This window comes from Trichosurus vulpecula, chromosome 6 (genome assembly GCF_011100635.1).
Source record: "Trichosurus vulpecula isolate mTriVul1 chromosome 6, mTriVul1.pri, whole genome shotgun sequence".
NCBI lineage: Eukaryota > Metazoa > Chordata > Mammalia > Diprotodontia > Phalangeridae > Trichosurus > Trichosurus vulpecula.
Window position 1 is genome coordinate 284283222 of NC_050578.1, and position 6058 is coordinate 284289279.

A 6058-nucleotide genomic window follows, 5' to 3' on the forward strand; every position below is an offset into this window, starting at 1 on the left:
AAGTAGAGGCTCATTGATTAAGGAATTACCCAAGAAATTGTAGTGAATGAATGTGACGGAATACTAGAAATGTGAAGAATGCAGAGAAGTGTGGCAAGACTGATGGACCTGGAGAAAATGAAGTGAACAGTGCACAGAATGAAATGGAAATGCTCTGTAACTGTGATGATCAAGCTTGGGCCTAAAAAAGAGAGGAGGGGAGGCAGCCCCTTCTTTGTAGGCGGGGCACTGTGGGTGCAGAACACTGGATATGCCGTCAGGCCAGTGGATATGTTGGTTAGGGTCACTGAGCTGTTTTCTTTTTTCTCTTTTTTGTTCTTTGTTAGTGGGGATAGCTTTCTAGGTCATGACAGGGGAGGGGAGGGATACATTTGGAAGCAAAGGTGACATCAATACGAAAGATATATCAGCAAAACTTTTCCGTTAAATCACCAAACATTCAAATCCACTGGCCTTTTCTAAGTCTTCATTGCCCTGGGCCTCTGTGTAGCCTTTGGCCCTGTGGATCACTTTCTTCTCCTTGACACTGTCTACACTTTGGTTTTCAGGACATCAGGCTCCCCTGGTTCTTCTCCTCCCTCTCTGACTGCTCCTTCTCTGTCTCCTTTGCTGGATCTTTCTCCAGGTCACTTCCTCTAACCACAGATGACCCTCAGGGCTCTGTCCTAGGCCCTCTTCTCTTCTCCCTCTATCCTACTTCACTTGGGGATCTCATCAGCTCCCATGGATTTAATTACCATTTCTAAGCTGAAGATTCTCGAATCTCCTTTTCCAGCCCCAACATCTCTGCTGACCTCTGGTCCTCCATCTCCATTTGCCTTTCAGACATCTCAAACTGGATGCCCAGTAGACATCTTAAACTCAATATGTACAAAAATGAACTCATTATCTTCCCCCAATAAACTCTCTCGCTTTCTATCATGATAGGGGATGACACCCTCCTCCCAGAGACCCTTGGGCTCACATTGTAGAAGTCATTCTGGACTTCTCACCATCTCTTACCTCCTGATCCAATATGGCACCAAGGCCTGTTGACTTCATTTCTTGAATATGCCCTCTTCTCTGACACAGCCTCCACCCTGGTGCAGACCCTTATCACCTGATGCCTGGCTTTGACAACAGCTGCTGTGGGGTCTGCCTGCCACAAGTATCTCCCCTCTACAATCCCTCCTCCATTCAGCCACTTACGAGATTTTCCTGAAGTGCAGATCCAACCACATTACCCCCCTACTCAGTAAACTGCAATGGTTCTCTATGGCCTTCAGGACCCAATACTGGCACCCTTGTCTCTAGGCCTGCTTTGTGCAGCTCCAGGTATTCCCAGGTTAGAGACTTGATCAGTAAAAACCTGTTAACAGGTCTGTTTTTGCTTTTGGGGCAGCTTGAAGGAAATGGCAAACCACTCTAGTATTTTTGCCAAGAAAACTCCAAATGGAGTCACAGAGTTACAGTTGAAAATGGCTGAAAACAACGAATTGTTCTTTTACCTTGTCTGAGATCATGATTTCTGCCCCTGCCTTTTTTATTTTAGCTGAAGTGTATTAGATTCTGTGCCATCCCTTTATTTTTTTTAAATATAATTTATTAATTTAACATATTTAGTTTTTAGCATTGGTTTTCACAAGAGTTTGAATTACAAATTTTCTCCCCATTTCTACCCTCCCCTCCCACTCCAAGATGGCGTATATTCTGGTTGCCCTGTTCCCCAGTCAGCCCTCCCACTCCCCTCCCATCCCCTCTTCCCTTCCTTTTTTGTAGGGCAAGCTAAATTTCTACTCCCCATTGCCTGTGTATCTTATTTTCTAGTTGCATGCAAAAACTTTTTTTTTTTTGTTTTTGAACGTCTAGTTTTTAAAAACTTTGAGTTCCAAAGTCTCCCCCCTCCTCCCTTCCCACCTACCCTCCCCAAGAAGTCAAGCAGTTCAACATAGGCCACATGTGTATCATTATGTATAACCCTTCCACAATACTCATGTTGTGAAAGATTAACTATATATGTATTATTTTTTACTTTTTCATAATTTTTATTTTTATATTTATTTCTTTAACAAATTTACTTTTCAGCATTGATTTTCACAAGAGTTTGAATTACAAATTTTCTCCCTATTTCTACCCTCCCCCCAACTCCAAGATGATGTATATTCTGGTTGCCCTGTTCCCCAGTCAGCCCTCCCTTCTGTCACCCCACTCCCCTGCCATCCCCTTTTCCCTTCCTTTCTTGTAGGGCAAGATAAATTTCTACGCCCCATTGCCTGTGTATCTTATTTTCTAGTTGCATGCAAAAACTATTTTTTTTGTTTTTGAACATCTGTTTTTAAAACTTTGAGTTCCAAATTCTCTCCCCTCTTCCCTTCCCACCCACCCTCCCTAAGAAGTCAAGCAATTCAACATAGACCACAAGTGTATCATTATGTACAACCCTTCATCAATACACATGTTGTGAAAGACTAACTATATTTTGCTCCTTCCCAACCCATCCCCTTTATTGAATTTTCTCCCTTGACCCTGTCCCCTTTTGAAAGTGTTTGTTTTTGATTACCTCCACCCCCATCTGCCCTCCCCTCCATCATCCCCCCCCTTTTTTTTTATCTTCTTCCCTCTTCTTTCCTGTGGGGTAAGATACCCAATTGGGTATGTATGGTATTCCCTCCTCAGGCCAAATCTGATGAGAGCAAGATTCACTCATTCCCCCCTCACCTGCCCTCTCCCCTCCTCCCACAGAACTGCTTCCTCTTGCCACCTTTATGGAGATAATCCACCCCATTCTATCTCTCCCTATCTCCCTCTCTCAATATGTTCCTCTCTCATCCCTTAATTTGATTTTATTTCTTTTAGATATCTTCCCTTCATCTTCAACTCACCCTGTGTCTCCTCTCTCTCTCTCTCTCTCTCTCTCTCTCTCTCTCTCTCTTTCTATATATATATATATATATATATATATATATATATATACACACACACGCACACACACAGATATATACATACATACACATTCACTTATATACATATATACATAAACATATATATATGTGTATTCCCTTCAGCTACCCTAATACTGAGGTCTCATGAATCATACATGTCACCTTTCCATGTAGGAATGTAAACAAAACAGTTCAAATTTAGTAAGTCCCTTGCAATTTCTTTTTCTTGTTCTTTTTCTTGATTACCTTTTCATGCTTCTCTTGGTTCTTGTGTTTGAAAGTCAAATTTTCTATTCAGTTCTGGTCTTTTCACTGAGAAATCTTGAAAGTCCTCTATTTTCTTGAAAGTCCATATTTTGCCTTGGAGCATGATACTCAGTTTTGCTGGGTAGGTGATTCTTGGTTTTAATCCTAGCTCCATTGACCTCCGGAGTATCGTATTCCAAGCCCTTCGAGCTCTTAATGTAGAAGCTGCCAGATCCTGTGTTATTCTGATTGTGTTTCCACAATACTCAAATTGTTTCTTTCTGGCTGCTTGCAGTATTTTCTCCTTGATCTGGGAGCTCTGGAATTTGGCGACAATATTCCTAGGAGATTTCTTTTTGGGATCTATTCGAGGAGGCGATCGATGGATTCTTTCAATTTCTATTTTGCCCTGTGGCTCTAGAATATCAGGGCAGTTCTCCTTGATAATTTCTTGAAAGATGATATCTAGGCTCTTTTTTTGATCATGGCTTTCAGGTAGTCCAGTAATTTTTAAATTCTCTCTCCTAGATCTATTTTCCAGGTCGGTGGTTTTTCCAATGAGATATTTCACATTGTCTTCCATTTTTTCATTCCTTTGGTTCTGTTTTATAATATCTTTATTTCTCATAAAGTCACTAGCTTCCACTTGCTCCAATCTAATTTTTAAATTAGTATTTTCTTCAGTGGTCTTTTGGACCTCCTTTTCCATTTGGCTAATTCTGCCTTTCAAGGCATTCTTCTCATTGGCTTTTTGGAGCTCTTTTTTTTTTTTAAATGCAATTTATTTATTTAACATATTTGGTTTTCAGCATTGATTTTCACAACATTTTGAATTACAAATTTTCTCCCCATTTCTACCCTCCCCCCCACTCCAAGATGGCTTATATTCTGGTTGCCCTGTTCCCCAGTCAGCCCTCCCCTCTATCACCCCCTCCCCTCTCATCCCCTTTTCCCTTCCTTTCTTGTAGGGCAAGATAAATTTCTACGCCCCATTGCCTGTGTATCTTATTTTTTAGTTGCATACAAAAACTTTTTTTGTTTTTGAACGTCTGATTTTAAAACTTTGAGTTCCAAATTCTCTTCCCTCTTCCCTTCCCACCCACCCTCCCTAAGAAGTTGAGCAATTCAACCTAGGCCACACATGTATTATTATGTATAACCCTTCCACAGTACTCATGTTGTGAAAGGCTAACTACATTTTGCTCCTTCCCAACCCATCCCGCTTTATTGAATTTTCTCCCTTGACCCTGTCCCCTATCCAAAGTGTTTGTTTTGATTACCTCCACCCCCATCTGCCCTCCCCTCCATCATCCCCCCGCCTTTTATTTTTTTTTTATTTTTTTTTATCTTCCTCCCTCTTCTTTCCTGTGGGGTAAGATACCCAACTGAGTATGTATGGTATTCCCCCTCAGGCCAAATCTGATGAGAGCAAGATTCACTCATTCCCCCCTCACCTGCCCTCTCCCCTCCTCCCATAGAACTGCTTCCTCTTGCCACCTTTATGTGAGATAATCCACCCCATTCTATCTCTCCCTATCTCCCTCTCTCAGTATGTTACTCTCTCATCCCTTAATTTCATTTTATTTCTTTTAGATATCTTCCCTTCATCTTCAACTCACCCTGTGTCTGCTCTCTCTCTTTTACATATATATATATACACACATACATACACCTACATACATATACACATAGATATATACATACACATTCACTTATATATATACATAAACATATATATATATATATACACACACACACATATATATATATGCATATTCCCTTCAACTACCCTAATACTGAGGTCTCATGAATCATACTCATCATCTTTCCATGTAGGAATGTAAACAAAACAGTTCAACTTTAGTAAGTCCCTTGCAATTTCCGTTTCTTGATTACCTTTTCATGCTTCTCTTGATTCTTGTGTTTGAAAGTCAAATTTTCTATTCAGCTCTGGTCTTTTCACTGAGAAAGCTTGAAAGTCCTCTATTTTATTGAAACTCCATATTTTGCCTTGGAACATGATACTCAGTTTTGCTGGGTAGGTGATTCTAGGTTTTAATCCTAGCTCCATTGACCTCCGGAATATCGCATTCCAAGCCCTTCGATCTCTTAATGTAGAAGCTGCCAGATCTTGGGTTATTCTGATTGTGTTTCCACAATACTCAAATTGTTTCTTTCTGGCTGCTTGCAGTATTTTCTCCTTGATCTGGGAGCTCTGGAATTTGGCAACAATATTCCTAGGAGATTTCTTTTTGGGATCTATTTGAGGAGGTGATCGATGGATTCTTTCAATTTCTATTTTGCCCTGTGGCTCTAGAATATCAGGGCAGTTCTCCTTGATAATTTCCTGAAAGATGGCATCTAGGCTCTTTTTTTGATCATGGCTTTCAGGTAGTCCAATAATTTTTAAATTATCTCTCCTGGATCTATTTTCCAGGTCAGTGGTTTTTCCAAGGAGATATTTCACATTGTCTTCCATTTTTTCATTCCTCTGGTTCTGTTTTATAATATCCTGATTTCTCATAAAGTCACTAGCTTCCACTTGCTCCAGTCTAATTTTTAAAGTAGTATTTTCTTCAGTGGTCTTTTGGACCTCCTTTTCCATTTGGGTAATTCTGCCTTTCAAGGCATTCTTCTCCTCATTGGCTTTTTGGAGCTCTTTTGCCATTTGAGTTAGTCTGTTTTTTAAGGTGTTGTTTTCTTCAGTGTATTTTTCAGTATGTTTTTGGGTCTCCTTTAGCAAGTCCTTGACTTGTTTTTCATGGTTTTCTCACATCATTCTCATTTCTCTTCCCAATTTTTCCTCTACTTCTCTAACTTGCTTTTCCAAATCCTTTTTGAGTTCTTCTATGGCCTGGGGCCAGTTCATGTTTTTCTTGGAGGCTTTTGCT